Source organism: Tamandua tetradactyla, chromosome 17, assembly GCF_023851605.1.
Source record: "Tamandua tetradactyla isolate mTamTet1 chromosome 17, mTamTet1.pri, whole genome shotgun sequence".
In the NCBI taxonomy this organism is placed as follows: Eukaryota; Metazoa; Chordata; class Mammalia; order Pilosa; family Myrmecophagidae; genus Tamandua; species Tamandua tetradactyla.
The window spans coordinates 15,683,595-15,706,835 of NC_135343.1; the positions used below are offsets into that span (position 1 = coordinate 15,683,595).

General features: G+C 38.3%; 1 pseudogene; it reads left to right on the plus strand.

Annotated features, from left to right (window-relative positions):
* Window positions 1–19,468: 19,468 nt before the first annotated feature.
* LOC143661504 (cytochrome c oxidase subunit NDUFA4 pseudogene) lies at window positions 19,469–19,930 on the plus strand (annotated as a pseudogene).
* The last annotated feature ends 3,311 nt before the right edge of the window (window positions 19,931–23,241 follow it).

Genomic DNA, 23,241 nt, shown 5'->3' on the forward strand with positions numbered 1-23,241 from the left:
TTCAATTTGAGTGATATGTTTTCTTACCATAGATTTTTTAGATTTTTATTTTATTTTTATTTCATTCCATTTCAGTCTGGATTTTTACATATGCCTAGCATATTGGAAATCAATACATAGTTCTATTATAAAATAAGACCAACTGTGAACAGTTGAGAACAGGAAAACCTTAATTTTCTGCAGTTAGCAGAGAATTTAGATGTTATAGGACTTTATATTGGTTCTCTTAAATTGTGGTCTCACAGCATCTGCCACACTAAATTTTCTTTTCATATTTCATCTGCTTCAAAGTGTAGATAGGAGTCAGATAAAACAGTATACCATGTTGTCTGTCTGCTTCTTTCATCTTGATTCAAGAAGAAGTGGAAGATCTCAAATATCCAATAACTAGGAAAGAGTTTGAATCACTAGTCAAAAACAGTATTCAATATAGTCTTTGTTTTCTCACAGGAGTATTAAATGGGGGCACCGAGCTGCATGTTAACCAGCAAGTGCTTTTTTTATGCTCTCTCAAAACGTTTTCATTGCAAAAGTTGAAGCATGATAATCTGCTGGAAAGTTGAGGTTTTAACATACAGATGAGGGTTTTGGAGTGATTTGTCCTTTCTATGCTGTCATTTTCTGCTCAGAGCTTTGACGACTGTTGCCATCTTCAGTCCATCGCAACTTCTGAACCACAGAAGGCTACTTCCTTTGTGGTCTCAAATTATATGGGCGCTGGCTGAAGCGCCTTTTACCTCACATTTTATCAGTTCCTACCCTACTGCAACTTTAGGTGTTTAACCGTACACCTCTTCTTTCAGTTACATCAGGAATTCTTCCGTTGATCTGCATTACTTAAAACCCACTTTTATTTTACCAATCAAATTAGTGTGAGAACATTCTCTTCCTGCAGCTGAGAGCAGTTCTTGAAAGATTTTCCTTTTGAGAAAGCTTCCAGCAAGCTCTTTCTTCTTTGACTTTTGTTTGCTTCTTTGACTTTTGTTTAAATGTACATGCTAGGGCAATGTACTTTATCCAGATGCCAGTGATTGAAAAGAAATTCTAATTGTCTGTCAATGGTAAAACACGGAACTTGTTTGGAAACCCATTTATTGAGTTTGTGAATGTTCAGAGGAAGAGTGCTTTACCTATTACCACTAAGATAAGCCTGGTCTTTGGAAATGCTGTAGGCTTGTCTGCATTAAATTATAAATTGAATCATTAGTAACTTAACCTCTGGGAGGTTTTCTGTTATTGTTTTATTCAGCTTGACTGACTACACTGCCCATAGCAACTCTGGCAATGATTCCCCTAGCGGCACAAAGGGGCTGCCCAGCCCTGCTGCACAAATGCATGACGGCTGCATTTGCCTGCAGAGTTTGGAAAGATCTAAAGTCTTTGGAGACTAGAAATGTGTTTTTCCTTGTCTTAACTGGCAGCATGAGCCTCTGGCATTTCGAAGTGCAAGTCATTAGTATCCACTGGGGTGATGTTAATCTGTGTTTCAGTCTCAGGACATTTTCCAGTTGTTTCTGCCACAACAATCTCTGCTGTCTCAGTGCCTATGATGCCCCTTGTGAATTCAGGAAGCTCTGCACTACCAGCAGAACTACATAAAAACCAGTTGCTGCCCTGAGATCCCCTTTCTCTTCAGTCGTGGTTCAAAGTCATCCTTAAAGCCTTGAAACTTGTTTAAAAGGTAAAGCTTTGTTTGGCATTTTCAAATTTGAGCTCAGAGAAACCTGAATTTTTTTTAATTGTCAGAAGAAACGGGCTTTTATTTTGAATTTAAGATTTGAGTCATGCTGTCTGAAAGAACATAAGCTGATGTCGATCAGATTCAGGAGGAATATAATCCCAGAGGACAGAGAGGAGGGAGACATGAGGATTGCCAGAAAGCTAACAAAAGCAAGGCACTTGAATGGTCAGAAGGAACTCAGGAAAACCAGAGGGTCCAGATGACCCTTGAAATGAGTGTGAGGGGTAGGAGTTGTCACAACACCCTACCCTCTTCCATCCTTCTGGAAAGACTGAACCTGAACTTCCTGCTGTCTGAGCTGTGGGTTGGTGGGGAATCAGAAAAGGAAGAGAGTGCTATCCATTCTTCAGATCTTCCCAGACTCCCCAGTGTGCTAATATGACACAAAGCCAGACCAAACTGAGGAGCTAGTTGGCAGCTGTTAAGAGCCTTGGCCTTTTATTTAATCATCAGAAAAACCAAGGCTCGTAGGTGCTGGTAAAGTGCCAGATTAATTATTCAGAAACAAGTTCCTGGGATTGGAGCAAGTGTTGTTTCATTAGCATGTGGTGTCCATGCTGGAGTCTGGTTAGAAAAGCTGCAGAAACCAGAGGAGGGGTTGAAGGAGAGGGAACCAGGAGAAAGACAAAACTAACTTTCCCTATATTGAGCTGCAAAATCTCCCCAATATGGGGTACTGGCCAGAAATGTGCTCTGGCATGGGCCCTGTTTTGAAATATGCGAAACAATTATTCTGCCAGCCTCCTGCATCCGTGCCCATAAACTGGGCTTTCTTTCCTCTTACCATCCTTTGTGTCTAAGAACAACTTTCCCACTCATGTTCAATCTCACCTCCTCTTTCATACTCAAGGACTTTGTTCATGAAATACTCTTCTTTCTCTATATCAAGATTGCCCTCTCTACTAATGATTCCCATCAGCATGCGTTCTAATATATTTTCTACCTAAAAAAAAGAAAACTCTCTAGATGCTACTTATCCCTCAGCAGCTCCCTTTTACTTTTTGTTTTTGTTTTCCTTTATATGAAATTCCTGAAAACAGTTGTCTACATCACTTTCTCCTTCATTTCCTCATTTCCATACTCTATTGAAATCATTCCAATCAGACTTTTGTCCCCACCATCCACTTACCAATTACGTTCATGCAGCCAAGTCCAGGGGTGAATTTCAGTCCTCATTTTATCTGACCTATCTGCAGCATTTAACATATTGGTCAGTCTTTCCTTCTTGAAATACTTTCTTTGCTCAGTTTCTGGGTTGCGACTTTCTCCTAATTTCTTCAGCCTACCTGCCACTCCTTCAAAGTCTCTTTTTATTGAATTTCCTCAGTTTTACCGGATTTCCTCCTTTTTACCAAACCTAAACATTGCCTTACACTAGGGCTCAGTCCTTGGGTTTCTTCTCTCATCTAGTCTGGTGGCTTTATATACTATCGTTATGATGATAGCAGCCAAATTCTTATCCCACTTCTCCTGTGAGCCCCAGTCTCCAATCCCCACTTGGACATTTAACAGGTATCTTTAACAGATCTCACCTGTCCAAAGCAGAACTCTTCATTCCCTACTCTTTCTGACCAAAACTCCTTCTTCCTCAGTCTCCCCTGTCTGTCTTGTTCATAGCTCTTTCATCTTCCCAGTTGTTCAGACCAAAACCTTTAAATAATCCTTTTCCTGTTCTCCCACATGACACATTCATTCCATCAAGAAGTCCTGCCAAATATACTAGTGGTCAGTGAGAGGGAAGGGTAAGGTGTATGGTATGTATGAGGTTTTTGTTTTTTTTTTTCTAGAGTGATGCAAATGTTCTAAAAAAATGATTATGATGATGACTACCATGGGGTGGGGAAAACATTCCCCTGAGGAATGGCTGCAGTCAACTAGGTGATGATATTGTGAGCCATTGATTGTATACCATGTACCGGAATATATGTGTGTGAAGATTTCTCAATAAAAATATTAAAAAAAAAAAAAAGAATTCCTGTCAAATCCATCGTCAAATCATACCCAAATACAAAAGATTTCTTACTACCTGCATCATCACCACCTGGTCCCCACCACTGTCAGCCCTTACCTGGACTATTGGAATAGCCTCTTAACTGTTCAATTACAGTCTATTTACTATCAGACAACCAAAATTGTATTTTAAAAAGATAAACCTGATTATTTCATTTCCCTGGTCAAAACTCTTTATGGCTTTTCATCACACTTAGAACAAAAATCCAAAGTCTTTAACATGGTAGCATACAGTCCTATATGATATGGTCCCTGCTCACTCCTCCAGCCTCACCAGCACAACCCTGATGCCTCTTTTCATGCACACAGCCTTCCTGTAATGTCTCCAACACCTAACTCTTGTCTCTTAAGATGTCATAGTCTCAGGTTTCATTTATAATAAAAACATACCATTTTTTTAGCTCCTCCTATGTGCAAACCAGTAGACTAGGCACTTTACATTTACTAATTTGTAATCCTAACCAAGACTCCTCAACATAGATATCATTACCCCCTCTTTACAAATAAGGAAACTGAGGCTCAGTAAGGTTAGGTGATTTGCATAAAGTAGCATAGGCAGGTGGTGGCAGACCTGGGATTCACATCCATGTCGGCCTGATTTATAAAATCCACTCTTTGCACTGCATCATGATACCTCCTTGTGACCTTACTGTAGTTCAGGATATCCCAGTGCTAACTAGATATCCTCAGCAAAATTTTACTCTACTTGGGCAGGGGGTGGGGGTGAACTCATGTCCTGGGATCTCTGCTCATTATAAAGCTGACCTAAAGGCTTTTGAAAGAAGTTGCTGAGTTAATTTATCCTCTTTGTAAACTCCTTGGCTCTCCATAAAAGAAGTGTGAAGGGAGTACAGCACTTCCCCACCTGAGTGATGGAGACTGCAGGGGTGGGGAAAACATTCTCCTGAGGAACAGCTACAGTCAAGCCTCTCTTTTGTCTCCAAATGCTAATAGTTCTGGATTCAAAATCTTTTCTGTCTTTGACTGGACCCAGGTATAATAATAAAAAAAAAAAAAACCCACAGCATATAATTTGGCATTTTACTGGTGTGGTACGCTCACAAAAATTTTGTTCTTCCTGACAAGGCTCAGATAATTCTATCAAAATAAATCTCTGAAGGAATAAAGCCTTCTTTTAAAGTCTATGAGAAGCCTTTTCAAGAACAAAAATAATACTTAAAATCTATATTCTGTGTATCTTCTTTCTCTTCTCTTTTTCAGAAGAAATTCTGCCCTTTCTGATAATAGGAAATACAAACGTCAGGGGGGAAATGTCAAAATTTAGCATACTGTAAGGGGTGGAAATTTTCTCCAACATTGCACTTTGAATTTCAGAGGGCTTTGGGCACGAGTTGTGTAGGAGTTAGGGTTCCACGTCCACGTGCATCCTTTCTTTTCCTGTGCCCATACCCATGAATGGCTTCACAGTGTTTTCCATTGTGCCATTAGTCCTTGATTGAGAGTACAGCCATTACAAGTATTTTCAGCTTCTTCTCCAAATAGTCTTTTATATGTTTGCCTTCTCAGGCTTTGGAGACACCTCTGACCAATGCATTTGATCAGAGATAGCTAATTTCTAGCAGGTGGATCGCACAGCAGGGTTGAGTGGGAATTTTATTTGCATTTCAGTAAAGCTTTTGGCCAACATTGTGCCGGGTGGCGTGGAAGCTACAGTGGGGAAGAGGGAGGGAGCAAAACCACCGAGAATTTATTAAAATCATTTATACTAGAATATATATATATATATATATATATATATATAAATTTCAAAATGAAGAAATGAGGACCAAAAGTTTACTTAACTCACCCCTAAGCAAGCTAGGAAATGGAGAAGCTTGAATTAAAATCTAGAACTGTCTGATATTAAAACACATGTCCTTTTTATTGTACTACCTTGTCACAAAATTAAAGTTTAGATTCCCTTCCAAATGTGCTGTGGTCCAAATGAAGTGCCAAATTTGTCTAATGCCAATAATAAATGCTGAGGGAATTTGGAGAAGAGAAAAAACAAAAAACATTTGAATTACCAAAGATGTTTTCATGGATGAGGCAGAGCAGGAGCTGGGACTTAAAGTCTGACTGGAATATTGTTGGAGCAGGGAGAAAGGCCATAGCAGATGAGGGGAATTATAGGCTGGGAACCAAAATGAGCTAAGAAACATAGGGAAGATTGTGGCATATGAGGGATAAAAAAGCGATTGCTCCGACTGCTGCCACGGGTGTGTGCCTAAATCAGTAACAGATAAAGCTGCACAGGTACTAGGATTAGACTGTAAAACACTTTGAAGGCCAGGAAAGATATGAGTGAATGGTGGATAGAATGTGTGTCTGCCATAGAAATTTTATAAATACCTGAAAAAGCATAGGACTCTCAGTGAATGTATATTGTCTACATACATTAGGATATGTAAATATACTTTTGCTTTGTTCTGCAATATGGTAAAAGTTGCAAGCTATTTTTCAGACAGTAAAATTCATAAAATTATAAATGTTTGATGCAAGTGCTCGCAAGGACCGTCAGTTCACCATCATGAGAGTCTCAAAATCAAGAGAAAAAACCCTCAACAGCCTACAGCAATGTTGTCAGAACCATGGACAGCGATAGGGCCACATCAGACCATATCTCCTGGCAGAGGAGTTTAGATTTGATGTACTGGGTCTGGCATACCCAACCAGTGGCATGAGTTCAGAGAATTTCAAAGACTAATCTTTCTACCAACTTTCCTTTTTTGAATTCCTACCAGGTAGAGGAGAGCTTCACATGTGTTCCCTCTGGGGACTCAGTGTACATATGCACGCACATGCACACATTCAGACACATTTACACACACAGAACTCAAACTTTTCAGAAAATTAAAACTAATTTTTCTTAAAATATATTGGGAACCCTGGGAAAAAGAAATAGATTTTAAAGTGGAACTTTTCCCCTTCTTAACTCAGAACTCCCTGAGAGCCAAGGCATGGAACCAAGTTGGTTCTGATGTTGAGCACATGATTAGCAAAATTAATTGACTCCTTAGGCTAAGGTCCCCCAGCTTGTCTCCTGCTGAGGCTGGGTTTTTTTATTAGAGAAGTTGTGGGGTTACAGAACAATTATGCATAAAATACAGGATTACCATATATCACCCTATTATTATGGATAGCCTAAATCTAAGAGGGTGTTTTGAGCTTCATTTGGTTTCTTGATTCTCATTTGCAAACATCCTAACCAAACTTAGCTTGAGGTTGGGTCTAAATGGCATCTCAGGGCTGCAGCTATAAATAGTATTTTTGCTCAAGGGAGTAAAATAATTGAAAAAGGAATACAAAGAGATCTAGAATCTCTTAAAATTGTCTGCAGAAAATCTCATCCCTAAATTAAAAAAAAAACAATTCTGACACAGGGATATTATTTATTTTACTGTTGTTGAAGATATTAACACTAATAGGCTACTTTCTGATCAATAAATCTTCAATGGGTAACACAGTCTTATTGTTTTAACTCTTTAGCATAGCAGTTGTGGGATCTTTTTTTCAGCCTCTCTCTCCAGGATGACCTCACATTAATGACTGCCACTCATCAGAAGGCTCAACTTCTGTCTCCTAGTGTCTTTCCCCTATCAGACATTATGGGCCTCTTTGCTACAAAGGAATTCAAAATTCAAGGAAGCCTGGAGAGAAAGGACTGATGGCAATCCACTCAAGTCCTGTCTGTTCTTCCTCTCGTTCTAATATTTTCTCAGCCTTCATGGTTCATGCTGAAAGTCTAATCAAAGGAATGATTTACAGATGTAGCCTGATATACAGAAGTTTCCCAAGTAATTAAACTCACAATTACTGAACTCAAGAAGCTCACAATCTAGTGGAAGAGATATAATCCAAAGGCACAAAGTATCAGTATGGACAGCTATGCATTATAGGTGCCATTGGGTCTTAAAGCCTATTATTTATTTTGGAGGATAAAGAAAAACCTGTGAAAACAAAAGGCTTAAAATGTGGGTAAAATCTTCAAGAAGAGATAAAGGTATGGTATGTTTAAGGCATGCAGGGCAGAGGCGACTATAAAGACAAACATGAGAGTTTCCCACCCTGTCTTCATATTAAAGTGCTTAAAGCAAGGGAATCTCCAGGTAAGTCCTGGATGGGATGCCTGGCCTCTTCTCTTGTGTTACCTGCTGACTGGGGTTAGCATGGATTCACAGGAAAACTGGAGGCTCCATAGTCCCCTCCTCAGGAGTCAGTCTTTTATTTTCTTTTACCCAAAAGTCCAGCTTTATCAATTTGTCTTTGCTCATAGGTAATCAAAGAACATGTTCATTAATTTTAACTTTGAAAAGCTTCTTTCACACAGAGGAACAATTATGCAAATAGTTAGGAAAAGCATTAAGAAAACAAAGATAAGTTTTATAGAGATTTGTAAAAATTCCATTTCACAATAAATCCGAAAACCTGCTGTTTTGTTTCCCCAGAACTGACTCCAGAGACAAAATATCTCTACTTGGAGCTTTTATGTGTGCTTCAGATTGTGTTTCCTCAACTTTACTATCAGTGTACTGTTATTGTTATTCTGAATCTACTATTTAAATACAGGATTATGTAGTATCATAAGGGCTGGACTATTAAGAGTAAGGATGATACTGAACTATTACAGACTTTCTCTTGAAGCATAGAGATAAAGTTTAGTTCATGTGCATGGGGCATGACTGTTTAATGAGTGTTCCAAATTAACTTTCATGAAGAACTTAACATTTATTAAAGGATAAGTAATAAAAATTGTGCTAATTTGAAGCCTAAAATATATATTATTAATGCTCGCCTTCCGTGCAAAAGACCCGAGTACGATTCCAGGAACATGCACCCCCCCAAAAAATATATATATTTATATAATATATATATACAATTAAAGCTGAAGAGAAACCACAGCAATTGTTTGGAACTTAGAGCTGTGAAAAATTGTTTCATATTTTATCAATGTTGTTCAGCCAAAGACCACCAAAGCACATCTGTAGTTGCACAAATTCAGTTTGTTACTTGTTGCACCAAGAGAAAGCACAAACCATAGGGAACTTTGGGATATTTCAGTAAAAGCTATTAGAAAGAAACTGTTACAGGTTTTGAGCTTTGGTTGAGGCATTTTGGGGAGGATCTAAGGAAGCAGGGTCTTGCTCTGGATTGGGTGCTGTTAGAAAGTGGGGACAATCCTATGATTGGGCATCTAAAAACTTATCTATTTAATATGGCCCCTGCACAAGGATGACATGCAAATTCGTGAAATGTTCCATGTTTTAAAATAATGATAATAAGTGGATGTAAACATCTTTTCACGGGTTAAAAAAACTTATCTATAAGAAGGGCTCACTAGAGGAAAGATAAAGTTATAATTGGTAAAGAAACAGCAATCACTTGTATTAGCTAGAAGAGTAGGCTGGTTGGTATTTTGTGTTACGCAGTGACCTTTTCTAAAGTGAATGTTCTATGAAATGTTTATATTCAATAGGAGAACAACATGGTTTAGCTGTGTGCTTCATATCTATTTGCAATAACCGTGAGGCCTACTTGTGAAGTTCCTGATTGTCAGGAACTGCTTTTTTCTTTCTTTTCTTTCTTACATCATTTAGAATTGCTGGCACACCAACTTCAAAAAAAGATTTTCAACAGGCAATGCTCCCTCATGTTGTCTGCACTCAGAGTAGTCTGATGTCACCATTCCACTCTTGGTTTACCACCACTAGTCTGTTGGTGGAGGAATGAATGGGATGGAAAAGTTGATTATAAAGCTTGGTTATCAAGGGCCAAGTCAAATTAAGACATTAAAACTTTCTTCTAAAACCAATGTGGAACCTTGGAAAATTTTTAAGTGAGGATTATCAGATTTATAGTTTAAAAAGATCACTTTGTAAGGAAAATGGATCGAAGAGGAAGTTAAGACTGGAAGAACCTTTCACAATAGTCCTGGCAAGAGATAATGATGAATTGCACTAAGGCTATGGAGGGATGAGTACAGATCTGAGATGCATGAGAGGTGGAGTGGACAAGTCTTAGCTGTTGATAGGACACATGGATGAGAGGACTCAAGAATGACTTCTACCCGAGCAGCAGGTGGTTGGTGTTCCCGAGCTAGGGAATACTGGAAGAAAAAAAGGGATCTGGGCTGCAGATGGGAGAAATGATGAGCTCAATCTTGGATATCTTAAATTTAAAATTCCCAATGAGAAATTCAAGTGAAAGTATCTACTATGTACATTCTTGAGAGAGATCTCTAAACTGGAGAAATACTATTTCATTAACAACTATTTATTTGCATATACTATATACCACCTATAGTCCTAACAGTGATACAACAGTGAACAAAACAAAATTCCTATCATTCCTTTCTTTATTGGCAAGTAAGCAAATAGATACTATGTCAGATGATAGATTTTAGGGAGAAAAACAAAGCAGATAAAGTCAGAAACATAAATTTAGTTTTATTCCTTTCCTTAAGAATTTCTAAATATCAGGATACAGTCTCAGGTGGCATGCTCCTGTTTGTTTAGCTCCAGAACAGAGTGTAGTTCAGTTTTGTTAAACTTCCCCGATCATGAAAATCACCTGGGGACACTTGTTTAAAAAAATATATTCCTGAGTCCTACCATGGACACACTTAATCAGAGTCTTCTGGGGAGAGGCTTAGAAAGCTGTATTTTTTGTTTTTATTATTTTATTTAATTAAAAAAATTTTTTAAATACCAAAAAACACCAAACAAACGCAAACATTCTTAACTTTTGATCATTCCACTCTACATATATAATCAGTAATTCACAATATCATCACATAGTTGCATATTCATCATCATGATCATTTCTTGGAACATTTGCACCTATTCAGAAAAAGAAATAAAAAGAAAACAGAAAACAATTTCTAATACCATACCCTTTACTCCTCCCTTTCATTGATCACAAGCATTTCAATCTAAATTTATTGTAACATTTGTTCCCCCTATTATTTATTTGTATTCCATATGTTTTACTCATCTGTTGATAAGGTAGATAAAAGGAACATCAGACACAAGGTTTTCACAATCACATAGTCACATTGTGAAAGCTATACCATTATACATTCATCTTCAAGAAACACAGCTACTGGAACACAGCTCTACATTTTCAGGTTGTTCCCTCCAGCCTCTCCATTACATCTTGACTAATAAGGTGATATCTATTTAATATGTAAGAATAACGTCAGGATAACCTCTCAACTCTGTTTGGAATCTCTCAGCCATTGACACTTTATTTTGTCTCATTTCATTCTTCCCCCTTTTGGTTGAGAAGGTTTTCTCAATCCCTTGATGCTGAGTCTCAGCTCATTCTAGGATTTCTGTCCCCCACGTTGCCAGGATGGCCCCCTGGGAGTCATGTCCCACACAGATGGGGAGGGCAGTGACTTTGCTTGCTGTGTTGGCTGGAGAGAGAGACCACATCTGAGCAATAAAAGAGGTTCTCTTGGGGGCGACTCTTAGGCCTAATTTTAAGTAGGCTTGACCTATCCTTTGTGGGGTTAAGTTTCATATGAACTGCCCCCAAGATTGGGGGCTCAGCCTATAGCTTTGATTGTCCACACTGCTTATGAGAATATCAAGAATTCACCTTGTGGAAGTTTAATTTTCCCCCTTTCTCACTATTCCCTGAAGGGGACTTTGCAAATACTTTTTTATTCACTGTTCAAATCATTCTGGGATTTATTGGGGCATCACTCTGGACAAACCAACAAATCTCATGCCCTACTCAAGGTTCCATGTACTTAAGGTGTTCAATTAAGCTGTCTACATAAGTTATATTAGGAAATGCACTAGTCAAAATATAAATTTTGTACCAAATAAACATTTTTTGCTTTAGCCTCACACTTAAGTTGAAATTTTAAAATATTAGTTACCATCTATGTTCAGCACCCTGCAGTAATGACATTCCTTTGTTCTTCCTCATGCAAAAACATTTTTTAAATTTGTACATTTAGTCTCTATCATTATACACTCTAGGCATTCCTAGATTATATCATCTCAGTCTTTATCGTTTATCGTTCTTTCTGATTTCATTTGTGCTCCCAGCCCTCCTCCCTCTATCATTCTCACATTCAGCTTCATTCAGTATACTAACATTATTGTATTAGTTAGGTAGTATTGTGCTGTCCATTTTTGAATTTTTACAATCAGTCCTGTTGTACAATCTGTATCCCTTCAGTTTCAATTACCCAATATCTTACCCTATTTCTATCGTCTGATGGTCTCTGTTACCAACGAAATTCTCCAAGTTTATTCACTAATGTCAGTTCATATCAGTGAGAACATACAGTATTTGTCCTTTTGTTTCTGGCTAATCTCACTCAGCATAATGTCCTTAAGATTCATCCATGTTGTTACCTACTTCATAACTTTATTCTGTCTTACAACTGCTTAATATTCCATCATATGTATATACCACCGTTTGTTTAGCCACTCATCTATTGATGAACATTTTGGCTGTTTCCATCACTTGGCAATTGTAAATAATGCTGCTATAAACATTGGTATGCTAATGTCCGTTTGTGTCCTTGCCCTCATGTCCTCTGAGTAGATACCTAGCAATGGTATTACTGGGTCATATGGCAATTCTATATTTAGCTTTTTGAGGAACCGCCAAACTGCCTTCCACAGCAGTTGTACCATTGACATTCCCACCAACAGTGAATAAGTGTGCCTCTTTCTCCACATCCTCTCCAGCACTTGTCATTTTCTGTTTTATTGATAATGGCCATTCTGGTGGGTGTGAGATGATATCTCATTGTGATCTGAATTTGCATTTCTCTAATAGCCAAGGAAGTTGAGCATCTCTTCATGTGCCTTTTGGCCCTTTGTATTTCCTCTTCTGAGAAGTGTCTGTTCAAGTCTTTTGCCCATTTTGTAATTGGGTTAAGCTGTCTTTTTGTTGTTGAGTTGAACAATCTCTTTATAAATTCTGGATAGTAAGACAGTTTTATGGTCTTAGATCTAATGTAAAGGTATTTGATCCATTTTGAGTTAATTTTTGTATAAGGTGTGAGATATGGGTCCTTTTTCAATCTTTTGCATATGGATATCCAGTTCTCTAGGCACCATTTATTGAAGAGACTGTTCTGTCCCAGGTGAGTTGGCTTGACTGCCTTATCAAAGATCAGTTGTCCAAACATGAGAGGTTCTATATCTGAACATTCTATTCTATTCCATTGGTCAGTATATCTGTCTTTGTGCCAGTACCATGCTGTTTTGACCACTGTATCTTCATCATACACCTTAAAGTCAGGTAGCGTGAGACCTCTGACTTCATTCATTTTTCTCAGGATACTTTTAGCTATTTGGGGCACCCTGCCCTTCCATATAAATTTGGTTATTGGTTTTTCTATTTCTGAAACTTAAGTTTTGGGGATTTTAATTGGTATTGCATTGAATCTGTAAATCATTTTAGGTAGAATTGACATCTTAACTATATTTAGTCTCCAGTCCATGAACATGGTATGCCCTTCCATCTATGTAGGTCTTCTGTGATTTCTTTTAACAATTTCTTGTAAGAAAACCGTATTTTAATAAGTCCCAACGAAGTCTGGAGAACAGCATTCTCTTCCTTTTCTTTAAAAGAGTAGTTTTGTATTAGATGGATAATTTAATAAATGGTCTGAGGATACCTGGTTAACTGGATCACTCCTCATATAAACAATAATGATGAATGAGTCAAAGATTTACATACAAAAACCTGAATCCAGGGCAGTGCAATGGTGGCTCAGTGGCAGAATTCGCACCTGCCATACCAGAGACCTGGGTTCATTTCCCAGTGCCTGCCCATGAAAAGAAAAAAAAAAAACATGAATGCATAGAAAGTGATAGAGGAAAACTTAAGTGAATTTTTAAAATATAATCTTGAAGTAGGGAAGCCTATTCTAAGTTTCCAAACATAAAACGAAAAGGTATTAATGAAAACATTAATATGTATGCTTGGATGTACCAAATTTCAAAATATGTAAATATGAAAACATGGAATTTTGGAAAATATTTGGAAATATTTGCAGCACACATGGCAGACATTAAAATGGAAGAAGGATATGCATGAAAAGATAGTTCATAAAAAAAGCAAAACAGATATGAAAATTCTGACTTTTTTCAAAAAGTAAATTATAGCAATGAAATCTTAGGGTTTGGGTTTTGTTTTGCTTTGTTTTTTTCTATCAGAAAGATGTTTTACTGATACATTTAGGATTCTTTAGTGATATTTTTTAAAAACCAAGCTAGATGTGGATGTTTGATAATAGTATGTAAGATTTTGCTTACTTTAACATTTATTGCTGCATTTTTGCTGCATTTTTTATTGTAGCTGTAATGCCATGATTGCTTTATACCCCTTAGTTAGACTGTATTCAAAATTCCATTTTACAGAAGGGGCCAAGATGGCAGCTTAGCAATGTGCGTGTTTTAGTTCGTCCTCCAGAACAACTACTAAATAACCATAAACAGTAAAGAGCAGCTCCCAGAGCCACGATAGTGACCAGACACACAGCGTACCCCAGTCTGGACCAGCTGGACCGGCTGCAACTCTCCGGGACCATGAGTTCCCCAAGCTGCGGTGGCTGGTGCCCAGTGCCCCTCCCCCACAGGCGGCTTTCCGGAGGGGAAGGAAAGACACTCTAACAGTAGCAGGGACTGAGTCCAACCAAACACCAATTGTGGCATTAATAAACAAATTCTGACTACTAAAAATAGGCCCCCAGCTCAGGCAAAACTGGTCAAGGCGGAGGTCGCTTATTGGGCTAACCAAAAAATAGGAAAGGGGACAAAATGGAGGTTTTTGTGGCTGTTTCTATGGAGGCTTGGCTGCCTCTGGATTCAGCGGCAGGACTACTTGGGCTGCAACTACCCCAGGCATAGGCAGAAACGGACTGCTTTCAGGGCTGTCTCCCGCCTGAGTCTTCCCCAGGGGAGGGGTGAAACGCAACTCAGGTGGAATCACTCTCTCAAGGAATTCAGAACTCAGGGCTTGGCAATTTGAAGCCATTAAAACCAGCCTACAACCTCTCCTCTGTCTCCACCATGCCCCCAGCAAGGAGAGCCTTCCAAAGTTAAAGGAGCCACAAAATTTTTTGCTGGTGGGACCTGCAGGCAGACAAGCACCACATACTGGGTAGGATAAGAAAAACAGAGCCCAGAGAGTTCACAGGAAAGTCTTTCAACCTGCTGAGTCTCACCCTCATGGAAAACTGACACAGGTGACTCCTTCCCCCTGATAGGAGGCCAGTTTAGTCTGGAAAAACCCGGCTGGAGTCTGTAATACCTATGTAGACCCTCCTAAGGGTGGGGAGGGAAAAGGCACCTTACAAGCAGGACAAGAAACAAGAAAACAAGAACTGAAAAATTACCCTCTGTTAAACAAAACTTAAGCTAGAGGCCCAGAAAAAGCTGAACTGAAGGTCAAAGAACAGATAGACAACAAACTCATCTAACAAGAAAACCCTAGGTAAGATAAATGAAAGCAATCTCCAGAATAAACTAATTAAGATAATTGAATGTCTAGATGCCAGCAAAAAAAAAAAAATCACAGCAGGAAAATTGAAGATATGGCCCAGTCAAAGGAACAAACCAATAGTTCAAATGAGATACAGGAGCTGAAACAATTAATTCAGAATATATGAACAGAAATGGATCAAATCAATGAATTGAGGGAGGACATGAAGAAGGCAAGGAATGAACAAAAAGAAGAAATGGAAAGTCTGAAAAAACAAATCACAGAACTTATGGGAATGAAAGATACAGTAGAAGAGATGAAAAAAACAATGGAAACCTACAATGGTAGTGTATTAGTTAGGGTTCTCTAGAGAAACAGAACCAACAGGGAACACTTGCAAATATAAAATTTATGAAAGTGTCTCACGTGACCGTAGGAACGCAGAGTCCAAAATCCACAGGGCAGGCTGCGAAGCCGATGACTCCAATGGATGGCCTGGACGAACTCCACAGGAGAGGCTCACCAGCCAAAGCAGGAATGCCACCTGTCTCCTCTGAGTCCTCCTTAAAAGGCTTCCCATGATTGGATTTAGCATCACTAATTGCAGAAGACACTCCCCTTTGGCTGATTACAAATGGAATCAGCTGTGGATGTAGCTGACGTGATCATGACCTAATCCTATGAAATGTCCTCATTGCAACAGATAGGCCAGCGCTTGCCCAATCAGATGAACAGGTACCACAACTTGGCCAAGTTGACACCTGTCCCTAACCATGACAGGTACATTTCAAGAGACAGAGGTTAGGATTAATGAACTGGAGGATGGAACATTTGAAATCCAAAAAGAAACAGACACTATAGGGAAAAGAAGGAAAAATATGAGCAGGAACTCAGGAAATTGAATGATAATATGAAGCGCACAAATATACATGTTGTGGGTGTCCTGGAAGGAGAAGAGAAGGGAAAAGGAGGAGAAAAACTAATGGAAGAAATTATCACTGAAAATTTCCCAACTCTTATGAAAGACCTAAAATTACAGATCCAAGAAGTGCAGTGTACCCCAAAGAGAATAGATCCAAATAGACGTTCTCCAAGACACTTACTAGTCAGAATCTCAGAGATCAAAGAGAAAGAGAGGATCTTGAAAGCAGCAAGAGAAAAGCAATCCATCACATACAAGGGAAACCCAATAAGACTGTGTGTAGATTTCTCAGCAGAAACCATGGAGGCGAGAAGACAGTGGGATGATATATTTAAATTACTAAAAGAGAAAAACTGCCAACCAAGAATTCTATACCCAGCAAAATTGTCCTTCAAAAATGAGGGAGAAATTAAAACATTTTCAGACAAAAAGTCACTGAGAGAATTTGTGACCAAGAGACCAGCTCTGCAAGAAATACTAAAGGGAGCACTAGAGACAGATATGAAAAGACAGAAGAGAGAGGTATGGAGAAGAGTGTAGAAAGAAGGAAAATTAGATATGACATATAAAATGCAAAAGGCAAAATGGTAGAAGAAAGTACTACCCAAACAGTAATAACACTAAATGTTAATGGACTGAATACCCCAATCAAAAGACATAGACTGGCAGAATGGATTAAAAAACAGGATCCTTCTATATGCTGTCTACAGGAAACACATCTTAGACCCAAAGATAAATTTAGGTTGAAAGTGAAAGGTTGTGAAAAGATATTTCATGCAAATAACAACCAGAAAAGAGCAGGAGTAGCTATACTAATATCCAACAAGTTAGACTTCAAATGTAAAACAGTTAAAAGAGACAAAGAAGGATACTACGTACTAATAAAAGGAACAATTCAACAAGAAGACATAACAATCATAAATATTTATGCACCGAATCAGAATGCCCCAAAATACGTGAGGCAAACACTGCAAACACTGAAAAGGGAAATAGACACATCTACCATAATAGCTGGAGACTTCAATTCCCCACTCTCATCAATGGACAGAACATCTAGACAGAGGATCAATAAAGAAACAGAGAATTTGAATATTACAATAAATGAGCTAGACTGAACAGACATTTATAGGACATTACACCCCACAACAGCAGGATACACCTTTTTCTCAAGTGCTCATGGATCATTCTCAAAAATAGACCATATTCTGGGTCACAAAGCAAGTCTCAACAAATTTAAAAAGATTGAAATCATACCCAACACTTTCTCAAATCATAAAGGAATGAAGTTGGAAATCAATAATAGGCAGAGCACCAGAAAATTCACAAATATGTGGAGGCTCAACAACACACTCTTAAACAACCAGTCGGTCAAGGAAGAAATTACAAGAGAAATCAGTAAATATCTCGAGGCGAATGAAAATGAAAACACAACATATCAAAACTTATGGGATGCAGCAAAGGCAGTGCTAAGAGGGAAATTTATTGCCCTAAATGCCTATATCAAAAAAGAAGAAAGGGCGAAAATTCGGGAATTAACTGTCCACTTGGAAGAACTGGAGAAAGAACAGCAAACTAACCCCAAAGCAAGCAAAAGGAAAGAAATAACAAAGATTAGAGCAGAAATAAATGAAATTGAGAACATGAAAACAATAGAGAAAATCAATAAGACCAGAAGTTGGTTCTATGAGAAAATCAACAAGATTGATGGGCCCTTAGCAAGATTGACAAAAAGAAGAAGAGAGAGGATGCAAATAAATAAGATCAGAAATGGAAGAGGAGACATAACCACTGACCTCACAGAAATAAAGGAGGTAATAACAGGATACTATGAACAACTTTATGCTAATAAATACAACAATGTAGATGAAATGGACAACTTCCTAGAAAGGCACGAACAACCAACTTTGACTCAAGAAGAAATAGATGACCTCAACAAACCAATCACAAGTAAAGAAATTGAATCAGTCATTGAAAAGCTTCCCAAAAAGAAAAGTCCAGGACCAGACTGCTTCACATGTGAATTCTACCGAACATTCCAGAAAGAATTAGTACCAACCCTGCTCAAACTCTTCAAAAAAAATTGAAGTGGAGGGAAAGCTACCTAATTCATTCTATGAAGCCAACATCACCCTCATACCCAAACCAGGCAAAGATATTACAAAAAAAGAAAACTACAAACCAATGTCTCTAATGAATATAGATGCAAAAATCCTCAACAAAATTCTAGCAAATCGAATCCAGCAACACATTAAAAGAATTAGACATCATGACCAAGTAGGATTCATCCCAGGTGTGCTGGTTTGAAAGGAAGTATGCCCCCTAAGAAAAGCCATGTTTTGATATAAATCCCATTTCTAAAAGGTAGAATAATCCTTATTCAATACTGTATATTTGAAACTGTAATGAGATCATCTCCCTGGTTGATGAGATTTAGTTAAGAATGGTTGTTAAACTGGATTAGGGGATGACATGTCTCCACTCATTTGAGTGGGTCTTGATTAGTTTCTGAAGTCCTATAAAAGAGGAAACATTTTGGAGAATGAGAGACTCAGAGAGATTCAGAGAGAGCAACACTACAAAGCAGAGAGTCCACCAGCCAGTGACCTTTGGAGATGAAGAAGGAAGATGCCTCCTGGGGAGCTTCATGAAATAGGAAGCCAGGAGAGAAAGCTAGCAGATGACGCCGTGTTCGCCATGTGCCCTTCCAGCTGAGAGAGAAGCCCTGACTGTGTTCGCCATGTGCCTTCTCACTTGAAAGAGAAACCCTGAACTTCATCGGCCTTCTTGAACCAAGGTATCTTTCCCTGGATGCCTTTGATTGGACTTGTTGTAATGGGGACATTTTCTCGGCCTTAGAACTGTAAACTAGCAACTCATTAAATCACCCCTTTTAAAAGCCATTCAGTTTCTGGTATATTGCATTCTGGCAGCTAGCAAACTAGAACACCAGGTATGCAAGGATGGTTCAACATAAGAAAATCAATTAATGTAATGCACCATATCAACAAATCAAAGCAGAAAAATCACATGATCATCTCAATTGATGCAGAGAAGGTATTTGACAAGATTCAACATCCTTTCCTATTGAAAACACTTCAAAGGATAGGAATACAAGGGAACTTCCTTAAAATGATAGAGGGAATATATGAAAAACCCACAGCTAATATCATCCTCAATGGGGAAAAACTGAAAACTTTCCCCCTAAGATCAGGAACAAGACAAGGATGTCCACTATCACCACTGTTATTCAACATCGTGTTGGAGGTTCTAGCCAGAGCAATTAGACAAGAAAAAGAAATACAAGGCATCAAAATTGGAAAGGAATTTTTTTGTTTTGTTTTGTTTTGTTTTGTTTCTTTTCTTCTTCTTTCTTTCCGTACTAGAGGCCTCTCCTGCAAACATGTTACACCAGATCCTCAGTCAGGCCAAGAAGCACCCGAGCTTGATTCCCCTCTTTGTATTTATTGGAGCTGGAGGTACTAGAACAGCACTATATGTGTTACGTCTGGCAATGTTCAATCCAGATATCAGTTGGGACAGAAAGAATAACCCAGAACCCTGGAACAAAATGGCTCCTAATGAGCAGAACAAGTTCTACTCAGTGAATGTGGATTACAACAAACTGAAGAAAGAAGGCCCAGACTTCTAAGTGAAATATTTCCTTTAAAACTGCTTAATATGAAGGTCTTCCAGAAGCCATCCGCACAATTTCCACTTAACCTGGGAATATTTCCCCTCTAAATACATGAAATCATGTTGGGGTTTATACTGATTAATAAATGCCTGAAACTTGAAAAAAATTGGAAAGGAAGAAGTAAAACTATCACTGTTTGCAGATGATATGATACTATATGTCGAAAACCCTGAAAAATCCACAGCAAAACTACTAGAGCTAAAAACGAGTAGAGCAAAGTGGCAGGTTACAAGTTCAACATTCAAAAATCTGTAGTGTTTCTATACACTAGTAATGAACAATCTGAGGGGGAAATCAAGAAATGAATTCCATTTACAATTGCAACTAAAAGAATAAAATACTTAGGAATAAATTTAACTGAAGAGACAAAAGACCTATACAAAGAAAACTACAAGAAACTGTTAAAAGAAATCACAGAAGACCTAAATAGATGGAAGGGCATACCATGTTCATGGATTGGAAGACTAAATATAGTAAGATGTCAATTCTACCTAAATTGATTTACAGATTCAATGCAATATCAATCAAAATCCCAACAACTTACTTTTCAGAAATAGAAAAACCAATAAGCAAATTTATCTGGAAGGGCAGGGTGCCCCGAATTGCTAAAAGTATCTTGAGGAAAAAAAATGAAGCTGGAGGTCTCACGTTGCCTGACTTTAAGGCATATTATGAAGCCACAGTGGTCAAAACAGTATGGCAGTGGCATAAAGATAGATATATTGACCAATGGAATTGAATAGAGTGCTCAGATATAGACCCTCTCATCTATGGACATTTGATCTTTGATAAGGCAGTCAAGCCAACTCATTTGGGACAGAACAGTCTATTCAATAAATGGTGCCTAGAGAACTGGATATCCATATGCAAAAGAATGAAAGAAGACCCATATCTCACACCCAATACAAAAGTTAACTCAAAATGGATCAAAGATCTAAACATTAGGTCTAAGACCATAAAACAGTTAGAGGAAAATGTAGGGAGATATCTTATAAATCTTATAATTGGAGGTGGTTTTATGGATCTTACACCTAAAGCAAGAGCACTGAAGAAAGAAAGAAATAAATGGGATCTCCTCAAAATTAAGCACTTTTGTGCATCAAAGAACTTCATCAAGATAGTAAAAAGACAGCCTACACAATGGGAGACAATATTTGGAAACAAAATATCAGATAAAGGTCTAGTGTCCAGAATTTATAAAGAGATTGTTCAACTCAAAATACAGCCAATCCAATTACAAAATGGGAAAAAGACTTGAACAGACAGACACTTCTCAGAAGAGGAAATACAAATGGCCAAAAGGCACATGAAGAGATGCTCAACGTTCCTGGCCATTAGAGAAATGCAAATCAAAACCACAATGATATATCATCTCACACCCACCAGAATGGCCATTATCAACAAAACAGAAAATGACAAGTGCTGGAGAGGATGTGAAGAAAGAGGCACACTTATCCACTCTTGGTGGGAATGTCAAATGGTGCAACCACTGTGGAAGGCAGTTTGGCGGTTCCTCAAAAAGCTGAATATAGAACTGCCATATGACCCAGCAATATCATTGCTGGGTATCTACTCAGAGGACTTAAGGGCAAAGACACAAACGGACACTTGCACACCAATATTTATAGCAGCATTATTTACAATTGCAAAGAGATGGAAACAGCCAAAATGTCCATCAACAGACGAGTGGCTAAACAAACTGTGGTATATACATATGATGGAATATTATGTATCTGTAAGACAGAATAAACTTTTGAAGTATGTAACAACATGGATGGACCTTGGGAACATTATGCTGAGTGAGACTAGCCAAAAACTAAAGGACAAATACTGTATGGTCTCACTGATATGAACTGACATTAGTGAATAAACTTGGAATATGTTGTTGGTAACAGAGACCATCAGGAGATAGAAATAGGGTGAGATATTGGGTAATTGGAGCTGAAGGGATACAGACTGTGCAACAGGACTGGATATAAAAACTCAGAAATGAACAGCACAATACTACCTAACTGTAATGTAATTATGTTAAAACACGAAATGAAGCTGCATGTGAGAATGATAGAGGGAGGAGGGCTGGGGACATAAATGAAATCAGAAAGAAAGATAGAGGTTAATGATCGAGATGGTATAATCTAGAAATGCCTAGAATGTATAATAATAGTGAAATGTACAATGTACAAATTTTTTTTTTTTTTACATGGGCAGGCACCGGGAATCGAACCCAGGTCCTCGGGCATGGCAGGCAAGCATTCTTACCTGCTGAGCCACCGTGGCCCACCCAACAATGTACAAATTTTAAAAATGTTTTTGCATGAGGAAGAACAAAGGAATGTCATTATTGCAGGGTGCTGAAAATAAATGATAATTAATACTTTAAAATGTCACCTTATGTGTGAGACTAAAGCAAAAAATGTTTATTTGTTACAAAATTTATATTTTGACTAGAGCAGTCCTCATATAATTCATGTAGATAGTTTGATTGAACATCATAAGTACTTGGAATCTCAGGTAGGACATGAGATTTTGTTGGTTTGGCCAGAGTGATGCCCCGATGAATCCCAGAGTGATTTGATCAGTGACTGGAAAAGTATTTGCAAGCCCCCTTCAGGGAATGGTGAGAGTGGGGAGAAATTCAACTTTCCCAAGTTGAATTCTTGATATTCTCACAAGCAGTGTGGACAACCAAAGCTATAGGCTGAGCCCCCAGTCTTGGGGTTTGTTCATATGAAACTTAACCCCACAAAGGATAGGTCAAGTCTACTTAAAATTTAGGCCTAAGAGTCACCCCCAAGAGAGCCTCTTCTGTTGCTCAGATGTGGCCTCTCTCCCCAGCCAACATGACGAGCAGTCTCACCACCCTCCCCTTCTCTGCGTTGGGACATGACTCCCAGGGGTGTGTACCTTCCTGGCAACGTGGGACAGAGATCCTGGAATGAGCTGAGACTCAGCATCAAGGGACTGAGAAAAACCCTAAAATGAGCTGAGAATTAACATCAAGGGATTGAGAGAACCTTCTCGACCAAAGGGGGAAGAGTGAAATGAGAGTAAATGTCAATGACTGAGAGATTCCAAACAGAGTTGAGAGGTTATCCTGGAGGTTATTCTTATGCATTAAGTAGATATCACCTTGTTGTTCAAGATATAGTGGAGAGGCTGGAGGGAACTGCCTGAAAATGTAGAGCTGTGTTCCAGTAGCCATGTTTCTTGATGAAGATTGAACAATGATATAGCTTTCACAATGAGACTCTGTGAATGTGAAAACCTTGTGTCTGATGCTCCTTTTAGCTACTATATCAACAGAAGAGTAGAACATATGGAATAAAAATAAATAATAGGGGGAACAAATGTTAAAATAAATTTAGTTTGAAATGCTAGTGGTAAATGAAAGCGAGGGGTAAAGGGTATGGTATGTAT